At 44.5% G+C, this 15,980-nt stretch overlaps 1 long non-coding RNA gene across 1 annotated transcript; it reads right to left on the bottom strand.

Annotated features, from left to right (window-relative positions):
* Nucleotides 1-8,465: 8,465 nt before the first annotated feature.
* On the bottom strand, nucleotides 8,466-15,542 carry LOC110346754 (uncharacterized). Its single transcript, XR_015444973.1, has 3 exons — nucleotides 15,172-15,542; nucleotides 11,297-11,587; nucleotides 8,466-9,453 (listed from the first exon to the last, which is right to left on the bottom strand). It is a non-coding gene; the product is annotated as an uncharacterized LOC110346754 (long non-coding RNA).
* Nucleotides 15,543-15,980: the final 438 nt, after the last annotated feature.

Genomic DNA, 15,980 nt, shown 5'->3' with positions numbered 1-15,980 from the left:
GAAAGCTTTGGTTCCATTATATACTGTCTCCTTCTCCTGGCCCTGACTCTTGTAGCTGTTGCGGTTGGCCTTAAAGCAGTTAAAACTATGTTTTCCCATGAGTTAACCACACTGGATGCATAGACACACATGCGCACTGCCCTTGACAGTGCATTCTGAAGCAACGCTGACCCAGATTGAGTTTTCTATGGAGATTTGTCTCCTGGTGCCCTGGGGGGTCTGGAGTGGGTGCTGAACTGGACACCAGTTTCATCAACGAGGAGCTTGGGACATTGTTCCAGAAGTGATTTCACCTAAGTCTCAGTGTCCTCATCTGTAAAATGGACATGGGGATTCCTAGCCACAGGAATGCCACGTGCTTCGAAGCACCTCCTTGCAGGCTAGGCGACTCTACGGCTGGGATAGTGTCCCTGCCTCAGAACTCACGTTCCTTCGAGGACCTCAGTAGTTGGAAACAGGATCACAGCAGATGTAACGGGTTAACTTGGGGTCACCTTGGGGTAGGTGATCCTCATCCAACGTGACAGTGCTCTTGTGAGCAGAAGGCACAGAGATCGGAGTCATGCAGCTGCAGGCCGGGACACAAGGGGTCAATACCACCAGAAAGTGAAACGAAACCAGAAAGGATTCTGTCCAGAGTCTCAGAGGAGCACAGCCTGCCGCCACCTCAAGTGCAGACTTCTGGCCTCCAGCTTGGAGGGAGAGTACATTTCTGCTGTCTGTTGTTTGATATGGATAGGTGGGTGAGATTCATTTTCCATAATAAAGGAGAGACCAAAGTGGCAGAATGGCTTGTCTGGAGTCACCCAGCCAGCATGTAGCAGAGCGGATTTCAAATCTCAAGCCACTCCGTGTGGTGACTTTGTTATGACAGCCCTAGGAATTGAATCTACTACCCAGTAAATAGTTCCATAAAGAGCCCAATACTGAACCTGGATTTTATTGTTTGCTGATTCACGGTGTCTGGCCATGCCTCGGTACTGGAGGGTACCGTGGGGATTGAGGCTGGCCACCTGACCTCAAAGGGCCCCATGCAATGATTACAAGTTCCCTTCTCTCCTATCTGCTGTTCTCCATTGAGTCCTCTGGAGGCTCCTCGGCAGAGGACTTGCGACCTGCTTTACACTCATTCCCCAAACATGCAAATCCGGGAAACTTGTTTATTCCACACAGAGACGGCCTGTAAAAATTCCACTTCCGGCTATAGTTCTTTCTAAAGTGCCACGTCTCCTGCAGATAGATTGTTTGAAGTTTGCAGAGATGCTCTGAGGGACCATCGCCTTCCCCGGAGAGGTGTTGCCATCAAAGAGTAGAGTGGCCCAGTGCAATTTATGCAGGCATAGATCATGCTTATAAAGGCCAACGCCGCTTCTCTAGGCCTCTGTGAACACTTAGGGCTGACAGTGCCTAAATAAACCGGTTTATTTACTGCTCCAGTTACCTGTTTAAGACTAGCCGTTAGGTTAAGTAACACAGAGTGCCCAGACTAATAAATTTAGCGCGTGCCTGTTTGTTTTACTGAAGAATTTATTGCGGCGGCAATATCTGTCAGAGGTGCGGCTGGCGAAAGGGCGGAGCCTCGCACAAGGATCCATTACAGGGCCGCCTCCTGACAGCCACAGTTGAGGGCTTTTGACGCTAGCTCTCACACCGGTGTCGAGAGACCTTGGACTGATGAAAAAGGAAACAGGCGTCCAGGTCCTCGGGCCCGTTTGACTCCAGTGGGTGTGAGCCACAGGCTTTCAAGGGTGCCGAGTGATTTACTGCCAAGCCCTGGAGACTGACTTCTGTGGATTTGAGGGGTGCTTCCTGCCACCCAGAAGAGGGGAGCACCCGACTTTCCAACCCAGCCAACTAGAGGAGCCAGGGGGAAAAATCCACAGTAGCCAGCAGCCTTACAGCCCCACTCTTAATTCGGTTTGCCCTCTTGGTTTTACAACAGCCAGGGACTCGAGGAATTTGTGCCTGTACATGATACATCTCGACTCTTATTTTTCCCATTCTCTTTCCCTCCTTTCATCCCTTCTCTTCCTTTCCTTATTTACAAAAGCTGTGCTTCCATTTTCTGTTTCTTTTCTCTTTTTTTCTTTTCTTTTCCTTCCTTTCCCCCTCTCCTCTCCCTAATGCCCCATCTCATTTCAACATTTTCTTTCTACTTCACATTATTTATTATACATTCTGGTCCTTATTTACACTTTCAGTTTCTCACACCAGAGAAACAATACAATATTTTTACACGTGTGTACAATTTATTTCACTTAAGAGTATGATCTCAAGGTACATCCATTTACCTAGAAATGTCTCCAGTTTATCCTTCTTTATGGTCAAGTAGTACTCCATTGTATTAAAAAATCACATCTTCTTTATCCGTTTATCAATTGATAGGCAATTGGGGTGTTTCCAAGCTTTAGCTATTACAAACTGTGCCATTATAAACATGAGTGCTCATATATCACTGTGCTATGATGCCTCAACCCTTTCAGGAAGATCCCCAGCAGGGGAATAGCTGGGTCAAATGGGACCTCTAGTCCTAGCTCTCTGAGGTATTTCCATACTGATTTCCACAGTGGTTGCACCAGTCTGCACTCCCACCAACATGGAAAAGGGTTCCTTTTTCCCCACAGTCCCGCCAGCATTTGTTATTGGTTGATTTCTTGATGATAGTCATTCTTTCTGGAGTGAGGTAGAATCTCAGTGTTGTTTTAATTTGCATCTTTTTAATGATCAGTGAAGTTGAACATTTTTTCATATGTTTATTTGTTGTTTCTACTTCATCTGAGAAGTGTGTATTCATGTCAGGTGCCCATTTTTGGATAGGGTCTTTAAATTTGAGGGGTTTCATTTTTTTCCAGTTCTTTATATATTCTAGATCTTAGTCTTTCAAGAGCAGCTGAAAAATTTTTTTTCCCACTCTGTTGGTTGTCTCTTCACTCTATTGGTGACTTCTTTTGCTGCACAAAAGCTTTTTAATAAGATGAGATTCCAGTTGTTGATTCTTTGTAGTATTTCCCATGCGATCAGGGTTTTGTTCATAAAGTTTTTGCCTACACCTATGTCTTCAAAAGTTCTACCTATTCTCTCTTCCAGCAGATTTAGTGTTTCTGTTTTAATATTTAGATCTTTGATCCATTTTGACTTTAGTTTAGTGTACGGTGAGAGACATAGGTCTAGTTTTAGTCTTTGGCATGTGGGCAGCCAGTTTTTCCAGCATCATTTATGAAAGAGCCTATCTTTCTTCCAGTGAAGGTATTTGTCCCCTTTATCAAAGATAAGGTGGCTGAGTATGCTTGGAGTTGTTTCTGCATCTTCTAATCTGTTCCATTGATCCTTGGGTCGTTCTGTTTTTTTTTTTTTTTTTTTTTTTTTCTTTGCCAGTACCATGCTGGTTTTATCACAATAGCTCTATAGTGTAATTTCAAGTCAGGGATTATGATCCCCTCTGCCTTGTCTTTGTTGCCCAGGATTGCTTTTGCTGTTCTAGGTCTCTTCTGGTTTCAAATAAATTTTAGGAATATTTTCTCTAGGTCTGTGAGGTATAGTGTTGGTATTTTGATTGGGATTGCATTAAATATGTATAACAATTTTGGGAGAATGTCCATTTTTATTATGTTGGTTCTTCCTACCACAAGCAAGGGATATCTTTCCATTTTATGATATCCTCTTTGATGTTCTTTTTCAGAGTACTGTAATTTTCAATGTAAAGATCTTTTACTTATTTTGTGAGATTGATTCCTAAGTATTTCATTTTTCTGATACTATTGTGAAAGGTATTGTTTCACTAATTTCTCTCTGTGTGAGTTTGTTATTTGTGTACAGGAATGCTATTGATTTTTGAGTGTTGACTTTGTATCCAGCTACATGAAATAAATTTGGTTATTAAAAATCTTTTAGTGGAGGTTTTGGGATCTCCTATGTAGAGTATCATGCCAAAGGCAAATAATGATAGTCTAACTTCTTCTTTTCCTATCTTTATTCCTTTTATTCCCTTCTCTTGTTTAATTGCTGTGGCTAATGTTCCTAGAGCTATACTGAATAGGAGTGGTGACAGTGGACATCCTTGTCTTATTTCTAATTTTAGAGTGAAAGCTTTCAATTTTTTTTCATTTAGTGTGATGTTGGCTGTTGGTTTGTCATAGATGGCTTTCATCAGATTGAGATAAAGACCATCTATTCCAGTTTTCTGTAGGGTTTTTATCATGAGTGGGTGTTGGACTTTGTCAATTTTTTGTGTGTCTGTTGAGATGATCATGTGATTTTTGTCTTTGGCTCTGTTGATGAATTGTATTATGTTTATTGATTTATATGTGTTGAACCATCCCTGCATCCCTGGGATGAATCCTACTTGATCAGGGTGTATAATCTTCTTGATGATTTGCTGCATTCTATTTGCTAGTACCTTCTTGAGGATTTTTGCATCTGGGTTCATTAGGGAGACTGGCCTGTAGTTCTGTTTTTTTGATTGGATCTTCCTGTGGTTTTGGTGTCAGGGTAATACTTGCTTCCAGGAATGACTTTGGGAGTATTATTTCCCTTTCAATTTCATTAAAGAGTCTGAGGAGTTGTCCTCAATGTGATCCTCAATTTTTTCTTTTCTATTTTATATCATTTCTTCATGTTTATTCATCAAGGCTTTTTGTTCTCCATTATGTTTATCAGTTTTTCTTGTCTATAAATGACTTTTATTTCTAACATTGTCCTCATTTTCATTTCTGTATTTTGTATATTATCAGCTCTTTTTATGTCTGATCATTTCTTCTTGGACCACTGCATGACTTCCTTGAATTCATTTATATAGAGAAAAATCTCAAAGCTATGTGTAATATTTCTTCTTTTTCCATCAACATATTTATTCCTACAATAAACATACATACATATCTCTTCTTCATATAGCTTCTATTTTCTTTCCTTTTTCAATTTTTATTTTTTATTCTTACATGTTTGCAGTGTATAATGATTGTATTTCTCATGGGGATTGGTACATGTACATGACACATTTTTATTCTTTTTTCATCCCTGTCCCTTCCCCTTGCTTCCCCTTCCCTCCATCTCTTCTCCCTTCCAACTTGAGAAAGATCTATTTTCCTACTTCCTGTTGTATGTCTTTCATTCTGCTCTTTGTTTATAATTTGGGCTTCTCATATAAAAGAAACTATGCCATATCTAAGCTTTATGTTGGATTTACTTCACTCAACATTTTAGTCTTAAGGTTCATCCATTTTCCTACAAATGACTCAAAGTTATCTTTATGGCAGAATAATGCTCCATTGTGTATAAATAGCACATTTTCTTTATCAATTCATCTGTTGATGGACATTTAGGCTGCTTTCAAGATTTAGCTACTACGAATTGTGCTTCTATAAATGGGCAGGCATGTATCATTGTAATATGATGTCTTTAACTCTTTTAGGAAGACACCAAGAAGAGGAATAGCTAGGTCAAGTGGAATTTCTATCTTTTGATTTTTGAGGATTCTCCAAACTGATTGCCACAGTGATTGTACCAGTTTGCACTCCCACCAACAATGGAGAAGTGTCCTTTTTCCTTGTAGCCTCTCCAGCATTTGTTATTGTTTGATTTCTTGATAACAGCCATGCTGTCTAGAGTGGGATAGAATTTCAATGTTGGTTTAGTTTTCATTTCTCAAATGGAACGGCCAGTGATGTTGAACATTTTCTCACGTTTTTATTGGCCATTTGTAGTTCTTCATCAGAGCAGTGTCCATTCATTTCATGGGGTCTTTAAATTTGGGGATACCCATTATCCTTTGCCTCAATTTTTGACACTTGAGATGTTTCTGTGGTCAAGGGCAAGGCCTCAGGCCCTCTTTGCTACCACCTTCAATTCCTTGCCTTTTCTCCCTCCTGAGCTCCACCTGGCCTTCCTGCCTAGTTATGGACTCAGAGACGGTGACTCAATGAGCCCCACAGCCCACACTTCTGCAGACACTCTGCATTCTTACATGGGATTTCTGCAAAGGCATTGCTCACCTCTCCTATATTGTGTGCAGAACCATTGAATCTTACAGAAGCATTGGCTTCCCTGCTGAAAGACCGAACATGACAGAGACAGTCTGTGTGGTTTGAGAAGTTGGTAGTAGAGTTTCCTTTTCTTTGTCACCTCCAAGTGAGCAATTCCTGCAAGTTTCAGATCAAGGACGGTGATAATCCAAGGCCTCTGTATCTCCATTTTAATTGATAAAAGAGATGACGATTGAAACTTAGGAATTTGGTCCTGAAGCCAAGGGATTAGAAGATCAGTATTGATTTGTTGCCCAAATAAATTTTGGCAAAGAAGCTTCAGCACAGCAAAGATGAGACTGACTGTAGCAGATCAAATGCCTGCAGCAGTCCAGGCACCTGGCCAGGTCCTGGGTTATTTCAGCTGTAATCCAAATAACAACCATCTCTGGTGAGGCCTGTCAACCTCATCTTACCAAGCAGGAATGAAAAAAAGGAGCATTTGAGGGGACAGGATGGTAAATCACTGAGCTTGCATTCCAAGGCAGCTGAGCTCAACTCCTTACTGGCCCACCTTTTTTCTGTATATGTTAATGTTAGATCTAAAAATACAATTTCCCTTAGTTGAAATTCCAGCAAACCCTAGTATTTTTTCTGGTCTTCCTGCCCTGTCCATTGCGTTGCTTTCTCAGTGTCTATTTTAATAACCCCAGGTGGTCTCTTTTTCCATCAGTTAGTTCCCTTCTCCTCCCTGGATCACTTGTTATCAGAATCTATTCTGAATCAGTTTTTAACAGGAATTGGTAAGAGGTTCTTGGGTTAAAAGAGAGGCTTTTGGGGGTACAGGTATTGGTGCTGTACTGGCGTAAGGATTTGGTTTATCCGAGTGAACATGTTCTATGCCAGAACCAGCTTCAAAACCTTGTAAATTTGATCACAACATCCTTTAAATCACAGAAATCATACATAAGACAAAGAGAAAGACCACACTGGAAATTCAGATATCCTTTTGGTCTGTGAATTCCCTCCTTCCTCGCAGCACCTCTCCTGACTGTGCCCCTCCTCTTGCTGTGTCTGGCTCTGGCCTTGGGGATGGCCCTCTGGGGAAGCAGGTGCATACCCTCCCCAAGCTTGCTATGTATTTATCTCCACCCTCCAAAGGGCAGCTCTCTGCCAATGTCTCTGCTTCACTCCTGGTCCTGCTGGTGTGGTCAGTAATGCTGTCAGACAGCCCTTTCATCTTTTGTGTTTGCTGAAACTGATTTTTAAAAGTTTTTGTCTTTTTGAAACAAGACTAGAGTGACTGTTTCCACACAACCATCAGAAATCTTCGCATAGGTGATGAATAGCCTCAGTCATGCAAACTAATGAGATAGCAGTTGAGAAAATCTGCATAAATTCAACATAGCAAGTTGCATTTGGCCATTTCCAAAAACTCAGTTTCCTCACTCTTTCACCAGTCTACTTTCCCATTCTGAAATTGTGTTTTCAACCTGAGCTCCCATGGTCCTCAGTTCCCGTGTTTGCCACACCCTGTGGAAATTGTCCCCGTGCTTGTGTCTCTGGCAGGCATGTTTGGAGTTTCCATCTTCCTTACAAAGCTTCTCTCTGCACTCTGAGCTTGGCACAGACTGAACTGCCCAGAAAATGTTTCCGGCAGGAGACATGAAAAGCTGGTGTTTATACAACACTAAATCATAAAACCATTGCAAATTATGAGAAAGCTGATGTTTATAGAACACTCTTTGAAAGATGTCATGATTAAAGAGTGGTAGGAGAGAGGACCCGTCTTCCTGGTGACCCTGACCATGGGCTGAGGCTGCTCCACTCGGGGCTTCCCTCGAGGTGCAGGGCCTTTTAGGGGACAAGCTCGTGGCCATTACAGACATCAAGAGGCCGCTTTGCCACATCAAGGCTTGACTCGACTTTCCAATGGCCTAGGAAAGTTGACCAGCTTCTCTCTCTTGTGACTGTGAATGACTTGAGCCAGCAGAGCATATTCAGTGTGGGATGAAATCGAGTCACTGATGTTTTACTATAAAAAGGAGACATCACCTGTGTGTAGATGCATCTCCTCACACATACACAGCCTGTCTTTCTGCTTCTTTACTTCTCCACTGATTTTATAGAAACATTAAATAAAAATAGGGTAATAAAATTCACACCACAAGAAGTCATATTATGTATCATTTATAGATGCCAAGTATACATTTGTTTTAAAGACTATAAAAAGGCATTATGATGAGAGCTCCATAAAGTTCCAAGTTTTCAGCAGATAGGGTCATCTGACTTTGTATCCTACAAATACAGTATTATTTTTGGCTAAGCATTGGTTCTCTGTAGGACTCAATTTATTTGGTAGCATTGAGAACCTAAGCCAAAGACACCATGAAGTCTCACTGGTGTTTTAGAAACCTTTTTCTGACAGTTGTGTGGCAGAAAAACTGCAAGATGAGAGAAAGCTGGAAGATCCCAAGAATGGAAATAGAGCCAGACTCCTTGCTCTCAAATACTTTTACTGTGGTCCCAGGAAACCCTTCTGAGGCCTTGGAGATCCTGGGCTATCTTCTGTACAGTGGGACTGGGTGGGGTGGGGAGAAACTAGTTTTTAGGGGCTAGGAGAGTTTCTGAAGAACAAGTGGGTACTCTGAGAGGCTAAGGCAGGAAGATTACAAGTTCAAGCCCAGCCCCAGCAACTTAGTGAGATGCTAGCTCAAAAGAAGGGGATGACGCTGGGGATGTAGCTAGTGTGAAGGCCCTAGGTCCACTCTCCAGTAACACACACACACACACACACACACACACACACAGAGGCAATGGTCCAAATGGTTCTACCGCTTCATTTTATAGGTGGAGAAGAGCCAGGGTCGAATGAAGGAAGTGGCCTCTCCATAGTCCCCGCGTCAGCTGTCACAGTGTGCACGTGGAGTCAGTGCCTGCCTGCAAACAGGAGGGACACCCATCTACATCTACACAGCCTGCCTGTGTGGGAGACTTTCACAGACCGTGACACTTTGGGACACAGGATCGAATCCCCAGCTCCTCGTTTGAAGCTGTAGTCTGGGTCACCTTGCTTCTTCTTTGCTATGGGGCCCACACTCATTTTTGGCCTTGACTACAGATTTTGGAAACCTTTCTGATGGGCCTGACCAGGACCAGGACTGAGTATCTGTGGGGTGCTCCACTGTCAGTGAAGGAGGCTGGCTGAAGCTGCCACATCCCACCCCTGGGACGGCCAGCGCTACTTCGGGATGCATCTTTCCCTGCCTTGCATCTGCCTTGGCTTTATTTTCAGGGGCTGTCTTTCCCCAGCTACCCTCTGGCTTCATCTAGCTGCTGAAATGAGCTCTGCTGTGTCACCAGAAAGCCAGCCTCTTCCATTGATAATTTTCATGCTTTCTCTGCAGGACCAGGCAAGGACCACACCCAGCTCAGGAGTGTGGGAGCCGGGGCCTCAGACTCACCAGAAGCCTCTCTTGAAGGAGAGAGAATCTTCCTAGAAGAAAACCAGATGCTCATTATGAGAAAGAAGGGAGGTGCAGCTTGAATAGGCAAACTGGCAGGTGCCCAGCCTCTCCCTGGCTTCTCTTGTCCTAGTATGGAGTCCTGGCCCTGAAGACTCTGTAACCAGCTGATCACTTTCCTCCTTCAGGTGGGAGCTCACCATCCTCTTGTCCCAGAGATGGCTCACCAAGACCATGACCTCCCACTGCTGTCCCTGTGACTCTGGCCCTGAGAAAGGGACAGGTACGTTCCCTGCATGCCACGAGGGTGTCTGAGCCCACATCCCCTATCTTCCTCAAACCCCTGGTCTAGGCGGATGATCGGGAACACATCTACCTGGTGTCAGGTGTTAATGTCACCTGTGGGGCTTGAAGCCAGCCCCCAGGCTCTTGTGCCCTTTGCACTATTCCAAGGAGCCAACCACCCTTGGAAATCGAACAAAGAAATGAGCACAAAGCAGCCCAGAGTGTGAATGTGTCAGGCAGGCTCCCCTGCAAAGAGGAGAATCAAACAGCAGAGCGGAGGCTGCCGTTGGGTGTTGTCGCTTTCGACGGCACCAGTGTGCTGCCATCCTGGGAGCAGGCTCTTTGACATGCGGGGGAAGGACTGACTTCATTAACTTGCGTGGGAGCAAGGCGGGAGACGTCCCTGGGAAATTCTGGCAGCAGAGCTGGGAGAGGATGGCGATGGTGTGTTTCATATTGAACTTGGCATTCATGGGAGTGATGGCCGTGTTCATAAGAGATCAGGTGGCACTTCCAGTTTGTCTGCAAGAGTCTAATTACTGACCTGACACCCGTTGCTTCAAATAGGCCCGAGAAGCAGCTAACTGGTGTACAACGGCATCTGGGGATGCTATTACTCTGTCAGCTCCTTAGCCACGTGGCGCCTTGTCATCAGACACTTTTTCGCCTTGATATTCTTAAAATGTAGAGTTACCAACCAGAGCAATTTAAAATGATATATAGTTATTTTTGACTGCTCTCCTGTCGAGGGAGAACTTCATAAATGATGTCACAATAAACGGGATGTGAGAGGAATCTCAGAAATGAAATTTGTAAGGGTAGCGGCTGCGGGAGCAGGAGAAAGATCATCGCCGGGCCTCCCGGTGCTAATGAATTAACAGGAAGCAGAGTTAATGAGTCCGGAGGAGGGGCTGCTGTCAGAAGTTCCGAGGTAATAGTGAGGAGTTATGGGGCTTGAGGCAGAGCCAGACTCTCAAAGGGGCCCCCGGCTCTGGAAAGGGAAGGGGGAAGTTAGGTGGGTGAGTCCCAAACTGGGTAAAGACTTGAGACGTTAGAGAGGGTGGTGGAGAAGGATGCGATCGCCAGGGCCCTGGACAGACGTTCAAGCTGATGATGGAGAGAACGGACAGTCCCCAGGAAGCTCAGGGATGTTTACGTTCTAGGAGTGGGGAGAAAGGATTGGAAGTGGGAAGGGCAGGGCCCTCCAGGACTGCTTCCAACTTAGTGGGAACACTCTCCAAGAGGGCGAGAGGGTGATCGAAGGAAAGGAGGAAAGCGAGGGCCTCCATCTTGGTTTGGGGCTACTAGGTGATTTAAAACTGGGCTTTGAAACAATAATAACTTGTTTTGGCGTTTGACAGAGGAAGGACTTGAGACACAGGGAGGTTTAATTATTTGCCCAAGGCTCACACAAATACAGCTCCCAAGCGGGATAGCTCTGATTCCACCCAAGGACTCTGGACTTCGCTACAAAGAGCGCAGTTGCCATCCCAGGCTCAGAGAGCTTACAGCATAAGTGGGGGGGCTGACACAGTCACCCCAAGAACTCTGTATGGGGCAGGACCTGGAGTAGAATCACCCCAGACTTACCTCCAGCCTTCCGTCCGGAACGAAGGCTGCTTTTTCCTAGTTGTGGACATCAACTAGGATCAAGGGTGTGCAATGGTTTGCTAAACCCCAGAGGTCTGAGCAGTCTCACAGAAGTCTTCCATGTGGTTCTCTGAGGCCTTAGAAGGACAGCGCTGCTCAGGTGACTTAGATGAAATATTAAGACACGCAGGTCACCTCGGTTGTCTAAATACCAATAACATCTGCTACATCCAAGATTGCCACAGCTTTCCTTAGTGCCTCTTTTGTTTCTTTCCTTCTTTCCATGAGAACCTGGCAGGGTGGCATTGAAGAGCAAAGTCAGAAGTGGTCTCAAGGGGTTCTCAGCCTGGGGAGGGAGAGGGAGGATGAGGCCGATTATCCCCTATTTGCCTGTCAGTCATGATATACAATCTTTTCTCATCTCGGAGCTTTCCCATATGCCTTCCTCCTCATTTCCTCCACGCATGTCTGTCTTGTAAAGCTCTGTCTTGCTCAGAGGAATGTCCTTGACTGCACAAAGCTAGAGAGATGAGCCTTACTCCTGAGTCGCCTCTGAATGGTCATTCCCACATTCTGTGGTGGCCTCATTGGCTGTTGGTCATATCAAGTGGTTTGTCCACCCCAAGAGGGCAGCCGAGTCTGATTCCACATTGAAGACCCAGCACCAATATTGTGGCCTGCATAAATAAAATTTGAGAAACATTTGCTGATTTTATCAATTAAAATTTGAGTGTTTAAATAAGTGGATTCTTTTATCCAAACTCCCTGTCTAAAATCTAAATAAAATCTGACTTCTCCTAAGTAATAAGTGGTAGTTATTTTGTGCATCCCACACACATTTCAGAGTTGATCACATTTTCTATGGTTCCTAGGAAGCTTAGAGTCCACTTTTAGGAAAGTATGAAACCATGTGGCTTACATTTCCAGTTACTCACCCAAGCAATAGTTTTTTTTCTCCTCCACTGCTTCTTACTACTACAGTATTGCACTGATTTCTTCCTCTTTTATGTTTTCCTGTAGCCACATCAATTCCATTTTTTAGAAAACGGGATCTATAAACTTCTATTTAGGTAATCTGGATGGCCACCCCCTTTAAATTGCTCGGTCATTGATGGTAGATTCAGGGCAGTCCTGATGATAACCTTCCCTCCCTCTGTCTCCCTGAGGGTTTCTTAGACAAAATACGGTATTGCACACAAGCACATTCAGATGAAAAATCCCATCGCTGTTGATAACTTCGAATGATAGAATCTTAATAAACTTTCTGTGTTTGATTGGCCAGGATAACGAGAGATACATATCATGTGTGATCGCTGCACGACGGAAGATAAGCTGGTCATCATTTTCAGATAAAAATGCCCATCCATCCACAGATTGCAATCAGGGTGCTGCCATGAAGTTCTCCGTGTATTCCAGTTAATTAAATGCTAAATGAAACCCAGAGCTCTGCCTCCTAGAACTTCTGCAGTCTGTCGCCATGTGCTGCAGAGGCGCAGGATACAGCCTTCAGGTTTTGCTGTGGGGCTAGTAGCTGCTCAGAAAATACTCTTGTCCTGGCCAGCTCCCTTTCCTGAGAACTCTGCAAAGCTAAATGGATGACTTAGGAGCTCCCTTCCTCCTCCGTCAGCTGAGGTTCCAGCTGTTGGCCAGCAGGGGCACACGGGGCTGGGGAAGCCTTTGCCTCTGCTCTCTCTAATTGCAACAGGATGGGTCCTCCTGGGCCCCCATTTCCCGGACTCAAACACTCAGGTGGAAATGAGAGAAGCAGATCTGTTAGAACAACTCTGTGTATACATGTGTGGGAGGTTGCTTCCCTGACTACATTCTCCAGGCACCTGAATCGGACAGTCTCTTTTGGGTCTTGATTCCTCTCTGTAACTTTATCTAGGAAGGTTTTCCTTGGGACTTTACAGAAATGAGTCCTAACCACCTAACCCGTAAATGCCAAATGCTGAGGTAGGTGCTCTAGCCAAGATTCTGTCCTTACAGCAGCCTGACAGGGAAGGTGTTGTGGAGCCTAGGTGACATCTAGAAAGTGGTGCCGATGTGCACCTGTAATTAAACAAAATTAATTAATCAAAATACTATGTTTGTACACTGAATAATGGTTACTTTCACCACTGGAATTATTGATTCTGATACACCAGTGTGCAGCAACTCTGTGCCAGGCTCTGGGGCAGGGCTGGCAGGACAGTCCATAGTCTTAGGTAGATGCCGCTGTCCTTAATTGAGGAAGTTGCCAGGCCTTCCTTTTCTCTCGCCAAGGTTGCCGACCTCCTGTGTGTCTCACTCTCAAGCCCTCCATGAAGGAGAGAGGCCTCTTATCACCTCAGCTGTCTTAATTGTAATGAAGAAAGTTGCCTTTTCTCTTCTCCATACTCTTATTCAAAGCTAAGGTTCCAAGATACTGTCAATGCCAACATTCCACTTTCTCCACGAAGCTCTGCAGAATCTGAGCCACTGATGTTTCCAGGGTACATGAAGGGCAGTGAGAGGGCTCAGCTCCTCTTGTCCCCTTTTCTCCCCTGGCACTGTATATAACAGTAGCCAACAGCCTCCCACTGGGCAGAAATCTTAGTCCATTTGAGCTGTCTAGCAAAAGAGTACGGACAGGACAGTTTGTAGACAGTGGAAATGTGCTGCTCACAGGTCAGAGAAGCCCAACATCAAGTCACTGGCAGAGCTGGTGTCTGGTGAGGGATTGCTCTGTGCTTCAGAGGAAGCACTTCTTGCTGAGTTCTTGCAGTGTGGAAGTGCAAACAGACCCCCTTGGGCCCATTTTACAAGGGCATTAATCTTATTTCCGAGGGCAGAGACTTCACGACCTACTCACCTCCCAAAGCCCTCACCCCTGAATTGTATTAGAGATTAGGTTTCATCCCTTGAGAATGTGAGAAGGAGGGACCAGGCCAAGATTCAGACACTGGCAGCAGAGCAAAGATGACAGGGGGACAGTCTGAGTCTCCTGGGGGCACTTCTAGTCAGCCAGAAGAATAAACCCCGATCTCCATGCTGGAACACAGAGAGCTACCCAAACATCACCAAATGTCTGAAATAAACCAGCATCACAAAAGAAAGAGGTCATGATGAGTATGTAGAGCATGGAAATACAGCAGAAAACAATCCAAAGGCAACCACCTAGTTCTTGGAGTTCTTTGAAATGATATGGTATTAATAAAACAAGAAAAGACTGCTTCAGTGAAACAGAAAGAAAATTATCAAAAATTGAATGTTAAAGTAACCAAAGACAATAGCTGAACAGAAATGGTGGAAGATAAAGTCCAAGACAACTTCTACTCAGCTATTCTAAAACAATGGAATAAAAGAAAAAGGAGAGCCATAGAGCATAAAACCAGGAGAGTTAATGTATGAGTTTCCTACTGCTTTTGTAACAAATTACACAAATTTAGTTGCTTCAAACCACAGAAGTCTATTATTTTATAGTTTTCTAGACTAGATGTCCAACATGTGTGTTTTGCTTTCGCTGAGTGAAAAGGAAGATGTTGGCAGGGCTGTGACCCTTCTTGGAAATGCTAGGAATAATCCATTTTCTTACGTTTTCTCCTTTTGGGAGATTGCCTGCATTTCTTGGTATGGACCACTCCTTCCACCTTAGGCTGAGTCCTCCCCCTAATCCATGACCATCATCTCTTCTGCCACTTTCCCCTTTTACTTTTGTGATGACACTTGATTAACAATGTTAATCCAAGATAATCTTCCTACATTAGGGATAACTGATTACCAACCTTAATTCCAGCTGCAACCTAAATTTCCTGTTGCTATGCAACCTAACCCATTCATAGGTTCTGGGAATTCTAACATAAATATCTTTAGGGAACTGCAATGGTCTGCTTTCTGGGGCCACAATAAAATACCTGAAGCTTATTAAAGTCACACTTCTGGAGGCTCAAGGACCTCTTGCTCCAACTGGCCTGGCTCAGTGAAGACCTCCTGGTCAACAATCAACAATGGCTGGAAGAGAGAGATCACATCTCGAGGCAGGAAACCAAAGAACAACTCAGAGACTCAGCTCTGTCTTGAGAGGACCTACTTGAGGTTCCAGGACAGCTCCCTCAATCCCTCCTAAGTGCAGGGCCCCCAGTGACCTCATGAGAGGTCCCACATCACAAAGGTCTCACCACCCCTCAATGTCACCACACTAAGACTGAGACTCTGACACATGAATCCTTGGGAGACAGGCAAAGCCACACCCAAATCACAGCAGGAACCATTATTCTGCTTACCACAACCAACACCCAACTTACTGAGCAAAGAGAAAAAATAGGTGGGTAAGAACTTAGATGGGAAAGACACAGTGAGAGATTTTCTTTCCAGGGCTGAAAAGATGCAGAAGCAATTGGATTGAATGTAATTTCCTAGAAAGGAGTGGAATTGATGGAAAATGACCCATTTGTAGACTGACAAATGTGACTGACGTTCAAAGTGAAGAGAATAAAGCACACATCCTGGATGAGTGGGAAATAAGAGGGAAAGAAAGAGGAAGGCAGGGCTAGAGAGTTGTAGGACAGAGCAAAGAGGCTGAGGGTTCCAGAGCGGCATGGGAAGGGTGGTGGGCAGGAAGGGCTGAGAGGCTTGGAAGGAGAAGAAAAGATTTATTGGTCTCCGGATCCTGGAGTCTACACTGCCTAGTGCTCAACAGAAATAGTTTCCTACTGGATTAAGT

This window comes from Heterocephalus glaber, unplaced genomic scaffold (genome assembly GCF_053883595.1).
Source record: "Heterocephalus glaber isolate CG9 unplaced genomic scaffold, H.glaber_assembly_v1.0 deba00001608, whole genome shotgun sequence".
Taxonomy (NCBI): domain Eukaryota; kingdom Metazoa; phylum Chordata; class Mammalia; order Rodentia; family Bathyergidae; genus Heterocephalus; species Heterocephalus glaber.
This window is presented reverse-complemented; position numbering and strand designations above follow the sequence as displayed.